We start from the raw sequence: 19,854 nt of genomic DNA on the forward strand, positions 1-19,854 counted from the left end.
TCTGTTGCTCTCCTTGTAGAGCTCCTATCCTCTCCAGGTCTTTCTCTTTCCCCCTTCTTTCATAAGATTCCCTGCACTCTGCCCAAAGTTTGGCTATAAGTCTCAGCATCTGCTTTGATACACAGCTGGGTAGAATCTTTCAGAGGCCCTCTGTGGCAGGCTCATGTCCTGTTCCCTGTTTTTTCCCTTTACCAATGTCCATCCCATTTGCCTTTTTGAGTGAGGATTGATCTCATCTTACCTAGGGTCCTCCTTCTTGCTTAGCTTCTTTAGGTGTACAGATTTTAGTATGTTTATCCTATATTGTATGTCTAATACCCACTTTTAAGTGAGTATATACCATGTGTGTCTTTCTGCTTCTGGGTTCTTAAAACATTGGGAAACAGCCTCCCTTTCAGGATGGCAAGAGCCAAGGCCAATAAGGAACTTAACTTTTCAGGAAAATGTGGGACCCCACCTTTGGAAGCTGTGACCTGGTGCTTAGGCAGTGGATTGCTTTAGTTGTCCTTTTTCACCATTCACTGCATCAGGGCATTTGTTTCTGGGATTTGTTGTTGCACCCATAGTCTCCACCAAGACAGCAGCAAAGTAACGGACGGCCCCCACAAAGAATCATTAAACTCTGGAAGCACCCTCACCTTAACCTAAAGTAGCCATAGTTCTCATGTAGTCATAATCCAGTCATCCACAGCTGGAGTTAGAACAGCAGGGCTTGGTCCTGCTGTGTGCAATACATGCTTTGCTCTTAGGGTTTATGGACACAATTCTTATCACCCACGGTGTGTGTTCACTGATCTCCCTGATACATGAGGTTGATTATCGCCTGATTCTAAATTCTGCAAATAGCGAGGGCTGCCACTGACTAAGCTGGCTCCTAAAATGCAGATGTGGATGAACAAGAAGGAAGGTTCTTTCTTCCACGATTGCGAGGAAAGTCCATGTATGTGCTTCAGAGAGAACAAGGCTCAGACATTCAGGTGACTCTTCACTCTTTTGCACACTCATGAATCTATTTTCCACAGAAAATACTGCAATACCTCCACCCACCCACGCACAATTTATATTTAGTTCTGAGGATATGAATTTGCTTGACCAAGACCAAAATCAAAGGGTAGATGAGACTGATGGAGCCTGGCAAGGGGAGGAAGTCATTGAAAGAACAGGTCCTGGAGAAACTGCAGAGAAACCTCTGACCTTGACATTCTTGCAGAGAAGCAACAGCAACCTTGTGCTGACGGAGTTGAATTAGAATACAAATGCTTCCAAATATCTGTTGCCAGGAAGCAGACGACATGTTAAATTACTCTGCAGATTGACTACTTAATTCAGTGATTTCCTGAGTCAGGAGTTGCCAGAAGAGCCATTTTGTCCTTTTTGGGGATAAAAAAAGCCATTGGGATTTCTGTCTCCAGGCCTCTTTCCTCTGCTTCCTGCTGTAGGAAGGCCTGTTTCCTGCAGAGAGCCGCCTGATTAGACAGCACTATTTTAGAAGGCAGGAGCCTGGGTGACCTGTTAGGCCTTTCACTTGATATTGATTTGGATAGTGTGGCTATCATGAACATCACAGCAGTAAAAATTCTTTTTAAAAAAAAAAAACATGAAATGCTTCAAAAGCAAGCACGGTAAGGTATGAGAGCTGTATTGTTCTCCTCTAAGCATTTTGAAGCCTCTCGTTTGTTTTTGTGTGACAAAGAACCCTGTTTCTATCATAACACAGTTTTTTTTTCTTCTTCTTCTTTTCAGAAGTGAATTTTGGACAGTCAGGGTAATATTTCTCTATGACTAGATCTGAACTGAACAGCCTGCCTTTGAGAGGAGGACATCAAGAGGCTGGAGGCTGAAGATGACCTTGAGCCACAGCAGGGAATCTAAAAGGATGCCAGCACACTGGTGGGCTGTTCTTTATCTCAGTCCAGAGCTGCTCCTCCATGCTCTGTAGCCCCTCTTCCACTCTACAAGCCAGTCTGAAAAGAGAAGAATTTTTAAGCAATGCCAGAAGAGCAGTTAGCTCTTTGTATGAAAACACCACCGGATTCTTACTTAATGTTTAAATAAAAAACAAATCGAGATGAAATGAAATAATTGTAGGCATTAATGCAACCAATAAGTAACTGAGACAGAATAAGTTGTTATTTAGTCGACCTTGTTATGGAAATGAATTTTCTAAGACAATAAAAGGAAGTTTAAAGGGAAGATTACTACATTTGAATGTAAGAAAAGAACACTTGGAAACGTATATGTCTGGGAAAATATCAGTTGGTGTTTAATGAGCAGAAGTACTGAATACTTTGGGCAACATACATAACGCAATGCCACTGTCATTACCAGAAAGGGCCTCATAAATAAACAGCAAAAATATACAAAAATATTAAATGAAGATGCTGTTAAACATGGGCGAGTGGCTAGTCAACATTCCAAGGTCATTTCTCAATAATTAAAGGAATTAAGAATGAAACCAATATAATGCTGATTTTCCACACCAAATAAGGAGAAATAAAAATATTGCTATCCTGTATTGTGAGACACTGAAGGTAATACTGATAGGGATAGCGACAGATACAATTTTCTGAAGGACGATTTGGTATATATATATATATATATATATATATATATATATATATATTAAGTCTTAAAACCTTGTCCTTTGATTCAGATTCTATTTCTTAGTGGTTATCCTAAGGGAAACATTAGACACACAGAATGAATTATGTTTAAGCACAATCATAATCCATCATGTCTTAGTACAGGGAAAACCGCAAATGTTCAATAGTAGGGAAATAAATGAAATGTGATGGCATCACATGGTGACATGCAATGCAATTGTTGAAAGTCATGTTTCTAAAAGTAACAACAAATGGGATCCTGTAAATTTGGTTTTTTTTTTTAATAAAATAAAACAGAAAGCAGAATATAAAGCAATGTGATCTGAATACTGGAAGAGGTTGCATAGGTAAATAAGAAATATAAGATATATGTCAATTCAGAAAATAACCCAAACCAGAAGTTAATACAAGCTTGTCTTTTCTGTGTTAGGGAATGGTGGAAATTTTACACACTTTTTTTTTGTATAGTTTTCTGACTATTTCAAGTTCTTATAGGCAGAAATACATCTCACACTAACTTTTCCTTTGTAGATTGTTGACACTAACTTTCCCTTTGTAGTTTGTTGGTGCTGCTACAGCTGTTTAGAGCACACAGCGTCACCATTCTGCATTCTTCTGCAGCTGTAGAAGGCAAGTGTTTGGAGAGGAGGATGCCCATTGAAACACAGGCCTTATTTGTCCATTCTAGTCACTCTAGAAAGAGTGACTGCAAAGTTGGCCAGGATTTTTTTCATCTAACTTCTCTCTGAAATAATAACTGTAGCTTGGTTCACAAGGTCAGTGAAAGGGTTGGTTAAGCATGAACCTCATGGAGATTGAAACATGGTCAGGACTGGAGAGAGATCTATGACCTTTCCTTAGTAGACCAGGTCCTCTGTTAACCTGGCTCACCCGGCTCTCAGAGAGAGAGTAGTGAGGTAGTCTGGGTGGGGACCTCATCCACATTTTCTGAGCATCAGTCTGAGAGTGGATTTTTGTTTGTTTTTTCTATTTACATGGGCATTGAGAAAAGAAGGAGATGGAGAACACATCCTGGAGGATGGGGGACCCAAGCACAGCAGGCCTGACCCGTGTCACAGGTTGCATGACATCATCAAGCTCTTGTCTGAAGGTGGAAGAGGACCTCAAGTTTTCCATCCCCAGATGTTGAGCCCTGCTTCATCTCACGGCCGAGTGTAGAATCTAAGAGAGATGCTTTTTACCTTTGTCCCTACAAATGGATCAAATGCAATCCCTTGATCATGCCATGTGTTCCATGGTTTATGTGACACATTCATACTCTCTTTTCTCGTAATGCAGCGATCATCCGTGTACCTGCCACCCTGTGTGGTACTCTTCCAGGACCTCATTCTTTTCTGGCTTCAACCCCTTCCTCAGCTCTCTGAACACTGACCCTGCTCCCTCACTACCATGTACGGTTCATGTTTAATTCAAAGCAGGGCCGTTTTAAATTTTTAAATTACAGGAAAGAGTAACACACATGTCCTTATTGCTATCATCCATCTCCTTTTGTTTAAATTCTAAAGACTATTGACTTACAGTTCCTACTCAGAGTTCTAAAGAATTGTTACTGACTTTCAGAAAGAGATGCCTCCCCGCAGGCTTAATGTTAGTCTCTCAAGGTCCAGTCTACTGAATCATACCACAGCAGAAGGAAAAATCTAAGGGCCAGACAAATGTAAAGTATTCAATTCGGGTATTAGGTCTCCACCTGAAACAGGTCCTTAATTTCCTTGATAAAGAGAAGAAAGATGCTTCCCATTTGTAACTGACTCCCTAACTTCCTTCCTTCCTTCCTTCCTTCCTTCCTTCCTTCCTTCCTTCCTTCCTTCCTTCCTTCTTCCTTCTTTCCTTCCTTCCTTCCTTCCTTCCTTCCTTCCTTCCTTCCTTCCTTCCTTCCTTCCTTCCTTCCTTCCTTCCTTCCTTCCTTCCCAATCAAACTTGAATCTGTATGGCTGCAGACTCCTGCAGTAACCAGGCCACATGGAGTGGGCTTGATCCTTTTTATCAGATAGGAGATACTACCCGCATCAAAAATCCCTGGGAAAAGCTGTATCACTCCAGTTACCCCTTTGACTATACCTTCAGGTTCAGTAATTCAAATCCAGTTTTCCTGTGCAGGACATTTCCTTCTGTCATAAATTATTATACAACACTCATTGTCGTTATAATGAGAAGAGGAGTTTTAAAACAATCTTTTACTTTAGATGAGAAAGTGATAATTTTGTAGAAGTCTCTCTTAGTCACCCTCCCAAACCCAAAGTCATGTCTTCCTTATTACTATGTATTTCTCCTCCAACCCCAGCTTCTAGGGCTCTTACTGGACACAGCAAGTAGAGTTTTAACTGCCTTTTTGTTTGTGAAGCAGTTAGTGAAGGCTGTACTCAACTGCCCTCTCACCCACATTCATTCATTGTCTTTCAAGTTCTGGTTTTGCTTTAAGTTGCAACAAGTATCTGTGAGTGGGCTCTGGGCTTCCTGCCTCTGGATTTATTTTTTTGCTTCACTTTGGGACAATAGTGTTCAACACTGGAGTCTGAAAACATAAAGAACAAAGATTAGAGTATTTATAGACTTTCAAATAGCAGTTGTATGTTCCAATGACTTCCTGTCAAATGGAAGACTTCTTATGACATCCTCATAAAGGCAAAGCCCCTTCTTCAATGGCTGCCTTTGAAGGAGGCACCTGTGTGAAGGAAGCACATGCAGCTGGGACTGTTGCTGGCCACTCATGTGCTCGGGGAAAATTTGGTGCTGAAAGCAGGGATTTTGTAAATAGTTTTGCTGAGTCTGATTATGAAACACAGTGACCATACTCAGCAAAAGCAATCGACCATTTAAATATGACCCTGAAAGAGTTGTTAGGTGCCGAGGTAAAATGGGGTTGCTATCGTGTTTCTGCTAGACCTGGAATTAACTTTAAAGTTACCATAACCAAGGCTACCACAAAGGGACTTTCTCTGATAAGGATTGGGCCCTTGAAGCAGAGCACCGTGGAGAAGAAGAAAAATACTTGTGTTTGCAAATGATGAGGTCCTCAGTGTCATTGGTGGTCAGGAGAAGGTAAGACCCAACTGGGATAAGCACTAATTTATAACTGGATGGTGTGCAAAAAGGGGGGAATCTGGTGTTCTCAAATATTGCCATGGCAAGGATCCATAGGCTCCCAGTCCTCTCAGTAAAAGGAACGTTGATCTAATCTCCTCAGGGAATGGTCTGACATTACCTCACGGAGTCTAACCCCTTGCATCCATTTCCTCAGCAAGTTTTCTCCTAAAATTCATGTGCCAGTAAAGAAGGTATGTATTTTAAAATGTAAAGCAACATTGTTCACAACTGTTAAAAAAAAAAAAACTGGGAAATTATTGCAGTGTCATTAGCAAGGAATGGATACGCACACAGTGGAATACACTACAGCCTTTGAACCCTGTGTTCTTCCTCTGGCTTTCAGCAGCAGCCTCTGCCACAGTTCCTGTGTGCATGGAATTGTCCAGGAGGGCAGCAGCGATAGGTGCTAGAAGATGGAAGATAGAGAAGATGGAAGGATGACACAGCTTTTGATAATGGATGTACGGAAAAGACTGCTGGTTAAATGGGATCCTTTCTATAGGCATAACACTGTTTTAAAAGCCATCACACAGTCAGGAAAAATATGTCACTACATCCATCCTTTGTGCTAACTAAAGCCAGCGCTAAGGAGAGACTGGATTTTCCGTTAAAAGTTGCAGCTTTGATCTGTAGAAGTCATTATTGTCTCTCAATTTGACCAGAGTTAAAATGTAAATTTAAAATACTCATAGATAATGTTTTTATGTAATTATAACTATATGATTATATAAAATTACAAATATGGTTTCTATACTGGAATTTTTATCCAGATACAAATTGGGATACTAATTATATATTTTTTATTATTTTTTAAAACCATTGGGATTCTGGGGAAGAAAAACAATCACAGGGGAATAAATAAGTGTATACATATTTTGAAAAACCACTTTTGGTTTCTGAAACATCATTGTTATATTAAAAAATAAACTGTGTAAAAAAAAGTAACACTTTTCCTTTCCTGAAAAGAAAAATGGTGGAAAAGGAACTTCTAAACTCAGTTTAAAAAAAAAAAACATGCATCATAGTCATTTTTATCTGTAAAAACCTGTGTTTCAGCTACTTCAAAAGAAACACTATCAAGCCTCTTCTCTTGACTCTGCGCAATACCATTTGAAAATGCCTGTCAGTTATAGCTGAGAAACTGCAGCTCCTAAAAATGTGGTCTGAGGCTGACTGGGGAATCAGAAAATGCCCTGGTTTTAGAAATGGGAAATCTAGAGTACACAGACCACAAAGCAGAAAATTTTGTATTGATACTTAAAAAAAAAAAATCTTTGGACTAAATTGTCATTATGAGCCTGTGGATAGGGAAGAAAGATCACACAGCAAGCAGGCAATGAATAAGACATGTCACTTCCTTTTGATAGGGTCTCTGAGGCAGTGGATTGAACAACTCATGATTTCTTGATGACTTGGCAGCTGGGTGGGAGGGAGGGCACATATTTTAGAACCCAAAATAGCTTGACAGGATGAAACAATGGGCCAAATCTCACAAGATAAAAAGCGAAAGGGAGAGATAAAGAAGGCTGCCCTGAGTTCCAGAAAATTAGTAACACAAACACAGGAGGGTAGGGAGATTATGAACCCATCTGGCAGGTTGAGGCTTGTCATACTTTGCACGTAGGTGCCTGGCTGAGGCCGTGAATAGGGGCTCTGTCCATCCCGAGCTGGGGTGTGTTACCAAAGCAGGAGGGTGTGTGCTTAAAAAAATATGTTTGGAGGTTTGGTTCCCTGTGGAGTCTGAGTTACTGCTGCATGGTTCGTCAAGAGCTGATGAGGTCATTTTTCAGAGCAAAGGCCATCAGTGTCCCAGCTTAGCTGAACATACTGGCAGTGGAACGAGGACTGTGGGAAACCCAGAAGATAGAGGGAACACTCTTTACCTGTGGTAACTGAGGAATGGTGCAAAGAAGGGAGAACTTCAGAGGGGCTGTGACTGTTCTCCATCAGCAAACCAGCTGTGGCTATAAGGTGCCAACAGAACAAGAGTGGCGAAGACCAAGAGCAATTAAAGACTACATATGCATATCTCTGTATCCTGTATGTCTTTAAATTATATTTAATATTAAATAAATACCTACTATTTATTACATATCAGGGAGAAATAGAGATAGCTAGATAGACAGACAGACAGGTATAGATAGATATAGAGATAGATATTTGATGGGCCAGAGAGATGGCTCAGAGATAAAAGCATCCCTGCCCAAGTCTGATGTTCCCAGTTTGATCCCTGGAGTCCGTAACAGAAAGAGAAAACCAGCTCCCAAAGGTTGTCCTCTGACTTCCAACCATGTGCTGTGGTGCTCATGTACCTGACACATCTCATACAAACATGGACACATACGCACTACATATCCTAACTACTACTACTAATGAAATAAGTTTTTAAAATTACCTTTTGAGATTAACAAAACAGGAAAAATTCACAAGGAAATTTCAAATTTTCTTTTGTTCTACTGTATAATTTGATATTAAAAATTTTAAATCATGTACTGTTTGAACAATAGAGGAAATCACAATCTTTCTAAGGATAGGGCTTCTAGACTTGTAAGACCATATAGAAACAGAACTTGTGTGTGTGTGTGTGAGTGTGTGTGTGTGTGTGTGTGTGTGTGTGTGTGTGTAGCCTTGGCTGTCCTGGAACTAGCTTTATATGCCATGCTGGCCTCGAATTCACAGAGATCAGCCTGCATCTGTCTCCTGAGTACTGTGATTAAAGGTATGCACCAATACCATCCTTTTTGTTTTTTTTCTAAGATTTATTTATTAATGTATTTTGTGTATCTGAGTGCTCTGTCTTCATGAATATCAGAAGAGGAAAGCAGATTCCATCACAGATGGTTGTGAGCCATCATGTGGTTGCTGCAAATTGACCTCAGGAAGAGCAGCTGGTGCGCTTAACCTTTGAGCCATCTCTCCAGCACCATACAGAGCTTTTAATCAATTTTCCTTGCTCCAAACTGGGATGGACAAAGTTGTGGTGCCATGCACCTGAGGTGGCTGAGGCTGAGCACAGGAGCCACTGTATGAATGTGCAAAGAGACATCCTGTATGTAAAAGGCTGGAGAGGGTGGCTTTAGATTTCTCCTCGAGTTGGCATTTTATAAGTCTGAGAGAAGGCAAGAACCACCGTTGACCTTTGGTTCAGAACTCCAGAAAGGAAGAGAGGAGTATTATATTGTAGGACAAGGATCCGAGAAGTGTTCATCACGAATTATGTGAGCAGCAGAGAGAAGAAACTGTCACATCCACTTAGTTTTGGTAACTTGCCTTGAATTCCTCTAAGGGTTCCCACCTCACATTCGAGAAGAGCAAGAGTGGGTTGGCATCTAGGGTTACTGCTCCAGCTTTATCTGAGTTACAGTCAGTCTGAACAAGGAGCCTGAAGTCCTTGCTCTTGGCCACAGATCATCTGGAGCAGAACCTCACAGCTGGCTTGACCTGAGAAAACAGGGTTACTTAACTTTGCTGTGTCAGGAGAGCATCGTCCAAGCTAGGGCACTTTTACCTGATGAGCTGCCCCTCCCCTCCAATGGGGGACTATTATATAATACCACAGCATGGGCAGTGGGGTGGCTTTGGGTACAACGTTCTCCCTTGTTGATTGGTTACGTTCTCATAATTGCTGGTATTTTGTACCTTACAGATGTGTTAGGCAACATGAACCTTGAACTTTCCATGCTTTAAGCTTCCCCTCTGGTCCCTCATAGTTACATAATTTGGCTACTTAATGCTTCGTGTGCCTCTTTTGTTGATCCTAGCCATCGCTATGGTTACCTCCTTATCTTGGATTTTACATAAGCTCCTTGGAAAGCCACATAATGTTTTATGTGTCTTGGACTCTGCATTACAATACTGCCTGGTAGCCCTGCCAGTCTTGGGCACGCTGTAATAAGAATTATTATGTACCTATGGAAAAATACAGCACAAGGAAGTATTTGAGAGAGAAAAAGAGCAAGGAAGAGTGGGAGAAAAAGGAGAGCTGGAAAGAGCTGAAGTGAGACAGGAAGGGTGATGTAGGAATAAGAAAAGCATATGGCAAGATTCAGCTACTGAGGTGAGCAGCTGTTTCCCAGTCTGAGGACTTGGGGAGACAAGAGGAAACAATTCAGATAAATTTCAGGGTGGTCCCTGTACTTTGAGATACACTTGCTTAAGCAATTACATGAATTCCTGGGTTTCTGTACCAACTGGGTCAAGCCGGTAATTTCTCTTTACTTCAGTTAACAATAGTTATTTGGCAGGCTCTGAAACAAAAGCCATATTTTCCTGGCTGAGGATATATGCCTTCTTTTTGATGTCTCTCTAGTTACATATGTGAACCCCCAAATCCCTTGTATGACCACAGGTTGAACTATAAAACCCTGGAGAAAACATGGTGGTACTAGGTGTTGCTCTGAGGCCCTCCCTAGGGTGAGCAGCATGAGCGCCCTCATTACTTCTGGGCAATGCTTAGGGCGCCTCAAGCCCCTCAGCGTTGACCCAAAGCAAACAGAGTGTTTGGATCTAGAGACCCAATATTTTATACGTAACTTCACACCCATATAGCTCCTAAGTTTCCATGTGAAACCCTAGCAACGGTGAATAAATTCACGTAGAAAGTGTTTTAAAGGAATATAAACAAGGCTTTAGTCTTCAGTGTTTGACAGGTGAAGAAGTGTTCAGGAGCTGAAGCAGGAGGATTGCCGTGAGTGCGGGGTCAGCTTGGACCATATAGGGAGCACTAGCTATGTGGTCCAGCTGTACCAGCGTGCATCTTACAATGACTTCCAGAGTCTTCCCTCCCCTTCCCCGTTCTCCAAGTTCATCCTCTTCAACCTGGATCCACTGAAGAACTCTTTGCATTGCAGCCTGCTAAATGCTGATTTAGTGTTTTCATGGGATGCCGAGAAGTTTGCTTTTATAGAGATGGCTTTGTGGGGAGGAAATCAGAAAGTGCACGAGCAAGTTTGTTTTAAGTTAGAAGATGACGGTTGGAGAATCCCACCATGAACCTAACAGCACCTAAGGAGAATTCTTTGAGGAACTAATGCGTGGATGGATCTAGCTTTCAAAGCTTGGTAACGGCGAGTCTAAAGGGGAAGCTCTGGCTACAGGGAAGAGCACTCCAATTAAGAGCAAGGATACCAGGAAGTCCAGGCCTGAGCCCTGCTGGAGGCCGGGGACTGGATTGACACTGAGGGCAAGTTGGAAGGATTTCTGTCTCTTCTCAGCTACTGCCATCCATCCTTCAGAGCTCAGTTTGTGTGTTTCCTTCTGCAGAATGCTTTTCTTGTTATTCTTTCCATCCCTACCCTCATTACCGAACTGTGTTTAGTGTGTGATCTATTATTAAACAAAACACAGTGTAACTCAATTACAGCTGTCCCTCTTTGTTCTCAGATACCACATCTGTGGATTCAAACAACTTCAAGCCGATGATACTTTAAAAAATTTTATCTGAACTAAGCATGAAGGACCTTTTTTTTTTTCTGGTAATAGGTGTTTATTACATTAGGCTGTGATACAATTTACAATAACTCATATCTCATAAGTATCCTGGGTACCACCTTTGTAGAGAATTAAGGGCACTGTAAATTTCTGGAAGAGGTAGAAAAAGACTTAGAGTCTTTCAAATTACAAGTTAAAAATCAACTTTATCGGCCTTTTCTCCTTTTGCCTAGAATTTTAATTTCCAGATAACATCTCATTTATAGCTTTAACACTATTTCCAAAAAAAAAAAAAACTAGTCAGATATTGTTTGTTTTTAGAAAGGCTAAAGATACAATAAATTTTCAGAATTTGTTAAAAAAAAAAAAGAATTGATTACCATCTCCTTCTACCATTGGTTCCCTGAATTAAAATCAGGTTATTAGGTTATTAGGCTTGTACAGCAATAATACCTTTATACCAAGAGCCATTTCCCATGAAGGACCTTTTAATTTCTCCTTAAACTACCTATGTGGCACTTAGAGTGTATTAGGTATTATAAATAGTGTAGAGATGATTTAAAATATGTAGATCATCTGCAAATACTGATCATACTCTTGTATCTGCAGAAGGGCCCAGAAACAACTTCCACAGAATTCCATGTAGGACTGACTGAACTGTCCCTGCCATGTATTTACCTATATTTGGTGGGGAGCTTCCTGAGGGCAGGAGACAGGTGATATTCGAATACAGAATTCTGCATTAAAGTTTTCCAAGTATTCTGCTGTAGGAAGGCATTGCAACGGCAGTAAACACGCAGTGATGTTCCTCAAGAAAATATGGTAGAAGGTAATTTACAGTATAAATATTTTTAAATTGATTTTTAATCAAAAATTAATTTAGTCCTCCTAATCCTTTAAACACCATTCATAATTTAATTGAGGTAGCAAAATAACTAGGCAATTTTTAATTACTTTGCCCCTAGGGAAAATGATTTTATTTTTAATTTTTTTTTCTGGAGAAAGCATATGCAGATGTGCAGAATTTTAGATTGAAGAAAATATTGGGTCAGCAAGATACCACATCCAAGCCTGATGACCTGAATTTAATCTCCATGATCCTCATGGTGGAAGGAGAGCACTGACTCCCAGACGGTGTCCTTTGACCTGCCCTCATTACACACTGTAGTTATGGGCAGCTCCGAGTTAAATGGGAAAGATTTTTATCATAATCATCCTGCTTTCCCAGCCACACATATGTACCCTTGAGGGTACTAGTGAAATAGGGAATTTATATTAAATCATGCAGCTAAGATATCGCATATGACAGTTGAGTGTGCTCTGGCCTAGATGAGGGAGGCCAAGCAGACTGAGGGAGACCTAGGTCCGTCCAGCCTCTGCCTTGCTGTTGCCTCTCACTGTGATCTAGATCTCATCCTTACCCTGAATCCCAGCACAGGTTTCCCAATGGCTGCCATGGGCACTGGACCACTGCCAGAGTGTGCCGGGCAGGCCTGCAGGGATTCCAGTCCAAGAACCTGTGGCTATCCTTCACACACGCTGACAGGTCCTGGCTTTCCGCTTACGTTTGAGAAAATTCTGGTTCAAATTACAAGGCACGTCTGGACCCTGTTTCAGCAGGTAGGCCATCTTCGCCAAAACCAGACATTACAGTTGACGTTGAGCCATGTCGGGCTCCTGGAGTACGAAGCTGCCATCAGCTTTAAACGTCTGATCACTGCAGACTTTGAGTATTGTTGAGGCTCTGTGAGTGTGCACTAAGGCTCCTTTCATTCTGATTATATGTAGAGCTAATTTGCTATGCAGTGAACAAAAAGAACACTAAGAATGTAGTTTTACTAAACCCCAAATCAACATAAGCAACACTAGCACAAACAGGGCATTTGTAAACATCTATCCATGTTCATTCTGAAAACAAACAAACAAACAAACCAAAAGGAAAAAAATTACCACAGTACCCTTCCCCCTCAAAAAAGGCAAAGCAAAACAAAACGCAAAACCTTTGAAAATCATTCCCCTTGTCTTAAAATGACTTATTTGGGCTTATTCTCCTAGTCCTTGCTGTCTCACTCCTTACCAACTGTTTAAGTCTTTCATCTCTGGGTGAATCAATGAATGATGAACAGAAAACTGAACATTCAAATGCAGTTCTATTTTAAGCACAGTCAAAAGAGTAGCTAAGAGGCAGATCCGGTGTCAAAAGCATAGCCTTTTGTTTTTGTGTGTTTCTGTTGCCCTCATTATTTCTTTTGGTGGAGTTGGAGCAAGAGCCAGAGGCCAGATCCAGTGACAGGCTTCTGGGTGGATCTGACGCAGTAATTGATGCCATGAAACCTAGTAACCTGTATTTGATGTCTAGTTTTACTGCTGCAATCACCCATGCTTCCAAAGACAAGCGATTACTGTCCATGAGGCATGTGTGATTTGGTCTTTTATAATACAATTTGTCAAATGCAAAGACATAAAGCAACCAATCAACAAACTTAATCCAGCCTTCTGAAGCCTGTAGCAACCATTTATAATTATAGTGAGGTAGCAAAATAAGTAGGTAGTTTTAAATTATCTCTGCTCTTCGGGGATATCAATAGAGGACCCTCAGATTTCTGCTTAGGTAAGACCACAGATTTTATAACATAAATACTAAAAAGCAGAGAAATAAAGAATAGTGATAATCACAAGAGAAAGATGAACCAAGAGTCATCATTACATGCTTACAAATGCTTATTTTTTTCTTTTGATGGCTAATATGTTCAAAAGTTCATACTCTTCTCTTGTTAACAGGGTAAAAGGTAACTTTAAAAAGGATGGTCAATGGTTACTCGCATGCCTCACTGCGTGCCTGTGCCCGTTGATGCCCCTCATGCTATGACTCTCTTCAGACAGAAAAGGGATCTTGGAACTACAGCCACCATTGTTACTACCATCTCATTGGCGGCTGTTGGAGCTACCACCGGGGCATTAGCCATGAGTCATACTGGGCAGACTGCTCAGACCCTGAACAATCATTTAGCCAATGTAGCTCATGCCTTAGTTGTACATAAAGGAATTAATGCTCAACTAAAAGGAAGCTTGATGGTGTTCAATCAGAGGATTGACCTCGTGCAGGAGCAAATTGATACCTTATGGCAAATCGCTCAACTTGGCTGTCAATGAAAATGTGCTGGACTTTGAGTCACTAGCATATAACATGAGAATTTTTCCTGTGCTGCAAATCTGTCTAAACAATTGTCGAGCTATATTTTAGGTAATTGGACTGGAGAATTCGATACTACGATGGAGCAGCTGAGAGTGGCCATTGTCACAGTAAATTCTACCAGAGTGGACGCAGGACTAGCCACAGGATTATCATCATGGATTGCTGCAGCCATGAATCATCTGAAGGAATGGGCGGGCATGGGAGCGTTAGCAGGCCTTCTGGTGTTGGTCTTCTTGGTTTGCCTGTGGTATATATGCAAGATTAGAGTCTCACAACAGTGTGATGCAGCCTTGATCATTCAGGCCTTTACAGCCATTGAAACAGGACATTCTCCCCAAGCATGGTTGGATACCATAAAAAGCTAAAATGTTACGCTCAGGATGCGAGGCTAAGCACTGCACTCAGGGTCAGCCGCTTTGGACTCAGAGAAGAGCATGTCTGGTTGCATGCGGGTTGATGCCCCAGGTCCCGCCTCTGAGAAAAAGGTATCAGACGGGTCTGATGCTCTTTGGGTGGATGACACCTAAACGAACATTGGTACAAAGTCCCAATTTATTTCTAATATCAGAGATCAGACCTCTACTCTTGCCTGATGCATCTAAAACAAAAAGGGGGAACTGTAGAGAGCTGCGGAATGCTATGCCTTAAAGATGGAGCTGGTTTCTGCCTTCCACCTTCCCGATGGTGAGTGCTCTCTGTCACGAACAATTCCACATTTGGCTAAGGCTGAGGATCTGGCTTGCTTCCATGTATGTGGACCTATCTGCATTGCCCACGTGGCACGCCTGGGTTGGCTACCCAGAGGCTATTTAAGCTGTGGGCTGGCTTTCCCCAGGGTCCGAGGATTGTTCAAGATTTCTGAATAAACTGCATTGAAAAAAAAAAAAAAAGGATGGGCAGTTCACAGCATAACAGCTGCATGGCTGGCTCAGGCTTTTGGATTTGGACAGCCTGGTGACCAGTGTTCAGTGTTTTGGTCTAAGCTCTTCACATGCCAGTGAGCAGCTTATCTCCTGTTTCCGTTCTTTATTCCCACACCTGTCCTGTCCTAGAAGAAGTGGTCTTGGTTACGAAACAACATCATTTTCTTAAGGGTTTCAGGAAATATCAGTGGACTCTGTGTGCTTCATACTTTGATTCTGTGCTGTGCTGGTCATTCACATTGTAAGATAAAGAGGCTGTCTTTTCATGACTAAACAGAACAGTGACAGAAATGGGTACAGAAAGGATAAGAGCTGGAGGATGAAGAGGAGTGCTATGATCTGCTTCTCTGGACATGCTGTGGCCTTTGCACCCATGGCCTCATACTCACCATGGTCACCTGCACAGGACTTGCACAGTCTTTCGTCTGTCAGCAGGAATGGAGGAGAGGCTCAGGAGGCCCCACGCCAGCTGAGGCTCTGTTGGCAGTTAAAGCCAGTGGGAGAAAGAGGGGTCATTTTTCTTTATTTTCTAACCACTGCTAAGTTGTCCATGATCAAATAAGTAACCATGCAGATATGCCCATGGGAGTAAGCAATGTAATTAAACTCAGGTAGGAAAATAGGAGAGGGGACAAGTTAGAAAGAAAAGGGGATCTGGAGGGAGTAGGAGAGGAAAAGCAAGGAAAATGGGGTCAATATGATCAAAATATAGTATATACAGCTTTGAAATTGTCCAGGAATAAGTCACAAAGTGTATTCTTGAAGATAAATGAAAGTGAAAATTCAAGAGTATGTCTGGATGATGCAATCATTCCATCTAAGCCAAAACACTGTCTAAAATGAGCTGACTGATTGAATGACATTAAATAAAATCTAATTCAACTTTTAGCACCTTTGCAAATAGTATGCGTTCGGATAGCTTATGTTGTAACAAGAGATTTTTCTCACATAGACTTGAGTTTTGATTTATTTTACGTATGTGACAAGGTCATCCTGATTTGTGCCTTTGGAAGAGATGTTTGAGGGATACAAGAAAAGATGGCAGGCTTCCCTTCTCCAAGCCGATTGCCAAGCTATTACCCACAGATGCCCCAGGGCTGAAGCTTTCCAATTTATTTTAAAACTGCTTGAATCTTCACCCTCCCACCATTCCCCAGATGGCAAATTCTTGGCTTCAAAGGGAATCTCCTGGTTTGTATGTGATATATGTGTGTGTCTGTGTGTTTCTTAGGAAAGGAAAGGAATGTACAATGTCGAAAAGATAAAATTAATTTCATTTTAAATAGTTGCTTATGCATTCTAAAAATGAATGTAAATGGAAGTAATGCTTTAACCTATTTTTTTCTGGTCAAAACTGCAATTCTTATAACCCAAGGACTGTTCAGCATGACAGTGATTCCGTCCTGCAACAGCTGCACGTGCTCTACACGTGGTCTTGTGGTCCCTGTGCACATCTCTCCAGCTCGCAGAGCCTTTCCTTACGAAGTAGAAGCCACGTGTTTTAGTGCTTCCACCGTAGTTTGCCCAGCAAGGATGCGGTAGGTGCGCCTGTGACGCAGGAATTCAGAACTCGGGAAGAGAACAGCTGCCAGCTGGACAAGTTCATTTCTCTCAGCTCACTGTGGAATGTTTCAGGTTCTCACGTGTGAAATTGAACGTATGACTTGCTTTTCTCATTGCTACGGCCGAACACCAGGGGAAAGCTACTAAGGGGAGAAAGGGTTTATTTTGGCCTACTGTTTAAGAAGGGATACGGTCCACCGTGGAGCACAGGGCATGGCTTCCGGAGCATGAGTCAGCTGACCACACTGCGTATGCGGCAAGGTTCCTCCAGCAAGACCCCCGCCAACCCCCCTGAAGGTTTCACAAGTGTTTAAACACAGGAGCCAGTGGAGAATATTTCATTTCCAAGCCACAGCAAGCAGTTTTAAAAGCCATCCTGATCTCTATTCAAGAGCCTCTGAACAGCTCAAAAGGTACACAAACCAGGTCCGGGCTCTCCCTACCAGGGTCCAGTTAATTAGTCTGGGATTGGGTTTTGACATTTATACGCATTTCATAAAAGTGAAGGGCTTCAAAGGCAATGAAGACGATCAGCTCAAGCCCCAGGCTCCAATACAACTGGGCAGGGCGGCAGAAACTGCCGGGCTGCCAGAAACTACAACAGCCACACAGCGTGCGTGTCGGCATGGAGCAGCCATCGGCACAGGGAGAACACACAGAAGACGCTGTCTTAATAATAGCCTAGGCCCCACGTGGCGCTGCAAGAGCGAAGACCCATTCCTCAATAGGTTAGTGTTCATTTGTTCATGGGGAGTCATGTTGCCAGCGTGGTGCTCGGATGGGGCAGACAAAGTAGACAAGACCTACACACTGACATTGCATTTGGTAGAAATCGGAACGCAGAGCCAAAGGGACACACAGGCCGTGTAGGGTAAAAAGGTCCAAGCCCACATCCGGATTTGAAAACCCACCAATCCCTAAGCTTGAAATCCCACCAATCCCTGAGTTCCCCCCAAGCTGAGGACTTAAAATCCTACCAATCCCCACCCTGGAAAACTTTGAGCCCCCAAGAACTGTCCCCTACTCAATTCCTTGGTTTTTCTTTCCCACCAGAGGCAGGCACCCTTGTATCTTACCTAATAAATCCTTGGATGAGGTTTGTTCTGTGGTACGACCTTGCGGCATTTGTTGGCTCCCGCCTGCTGGGATACCTTTTCCCTTGGAGCCACAACACTTCCACTGGGGACGCCTTTCGGAGCTGTAACACTTACGGGTAGCTTTAGGAGAAAAACATTACTGTTTCCAGGGAGTGAGGGTGGGGCGGGAGGTATCCAGGTGGAGCTGGTGCCGTGGGAGTTAGTGTGAAGGCAGAAAATGGCTTTCTGTGTCTTGAGAACAATGTGTAGTGTAATTGGGTATAATGAGGTCAGGGTCATGTGGTGTGGAGAGCCAGAGAGTCGCCTTGGTGAGCATCAGATTTCTCCAGTATGCAAAAGGAATGTCGGACAAGTCCTCGTGAGGGAGTCAGGTCAGGATTTTTTTTTTTCTTCAGAGAAATCTGCCCTCAGGGTGGGCAACACATGCTCTGGGAGAGAGCATGAGCACGCGGACCGGTTAAGCGAACAGAATGTTTTCATAGATCAGGACAGGTAGGAGGAGAGCGGTAGGCTGGAGAGAAAATGTGGAACACTACAGTGAGCTCATGCGTCCCTCCCATTGACCCGGCATGCCCCAGGTCACTGAAGCTAGTTTCCAGAAGAGGCATAATGTGAGTCTTGGTGTTTAACGTTCCTTGTGTTCACGCACAGATCTCTTAAAATGGACAGATAACACAATTCCCACCGTCTAAATTTATATAGCAGGCTATTGTCAACCTCATCTCCCAAATACTGTCACACCAGGGGAAGCACACTCCTTCCTCCTTGAATGGCAAGTAGCCAGTTAGAATCAGACATTTCCTAAACTCCCACTCAGGATACTGGAGTGGGGAGTTAATTTCACTGCTCTGCCCCCATAAGTGTATGGCAGCGTATTTGAAGAGGATACAAAAGAAGGAGGGAGGGACAGGCACAAGAACTGCCTTGTAGTGTGCCTGCTCGCTGTCTCCATCCCACTCTCAGGATATTTCAGGGACCTGTGGATCCTGGATTCTTGGCTTTCTTAATCCTCAGTGTCCACAAAGCGTTTCTGTTGGCAGAGGGCTGGAGCCCAGCGTAGCTCTGCCTGGAGCAGTCGCCATACTTCAACATCATCCTCCAGCATGGATCTGTCATTCAAGTGCAAATAAAACCATGGCTTGGATTTCTGGGCCCCTGCTTCCTCTTCATCGGAGAGATCAGTCAAGGCTGACTCTGTCAGATCTCATTTCAGGAAAAATAACTTTTCAATTTACCAGGAGAAGAGACCACAGGAAATGAAAATCCGAGGGCTCATAGCACCCCTCTCATTTAGCAAGACAAACACTAGGGACAGATTTAGAGAACCAGAAACAGGGCAGTTTGTTCAGTGGCCTTGAAAGGAGATGCTGGAGATGCCCCTCCGGTGGATGCAGCAGAGCAGGCGGCAGTGACCTGAGGAGCCTGGGACAGGCTTCCCGCAGCCCACCAACTCAAGCCGCACTGAAGAATAAGCTGGCAACATCTTTTAGAGCCTCACAGAATACAGGACAAGGAAGGGCAAACATTCTGTGACAAACTGAAGCAAATAAACGCATTGTTCTCGTTCCATCAACTTAGAGGAATTCATGGCCTCTCTGAACACGAAAGAACACAAGTGAAGAAGAAATGTGATTTTAATCTACCTCTGTTTACCAATGATGTGAATCTCTCAGGAGAGCAGAGCTGACTAAATCGCTGCATTTGATTCCTGATTACTGTCTCTCAGGAGGTCTCTCAGTCTTAGGCTCCATCCATTAAGTCATTTGATTCCATTCAGCTGCCTGCAGGTAGCTCAAGTAGGTAGGGTCCTTCTCCTTTTCTCTAACCACCACACCCTGAGTACAGGTGTAATGAGGAAACAGATCCAGAAGTTGTCCATGTCTATGACTTGTGAAGCTTATATTTGGACATCTCTTGTAAAAAAATATTTTCCA

The 19,854-nt window shown here is 42.6% G+C and overlaps 1 long non-coding RNA gene across 1 annotated transcript in view; it reads right to left on the bottom strand.

Annotated features, from left to right (window-relative positions):
• LOC132649457 (uncharacterized) overlaps positions 1-18,119 on the bottom strand; it is a 32,492-nt gene extending 14,373 nt beyond the window's left edge. Inside the window, exon 1 of the long non-coding RNA XR_009587901.1 lies at positions 17,900-18,119. This is a non-coding gene — a long non-coding RNA (uncharacterized LOC132649457). The remainder of the gene's footprint in view (positions 1-17,899) is intronic.
• Positions 18,120-19,854: the final 1,735 nt, after the last annotated feature.

This window comes from Meriones unguiculatus, chromosome 20, assembly GCF_030254825.1.
Source record: "Meriones unguiculatus strain TT.TT164.6M chromosome 20, Bangor_MerUng_6.1, whole genome shotgun sequence".
Taxonomy (NCBI): Eukaryota; Metazoa; Chordata; class Mammalia; order Rodentia; family Muridae; genus Meriones; species Meriones unguiculatus.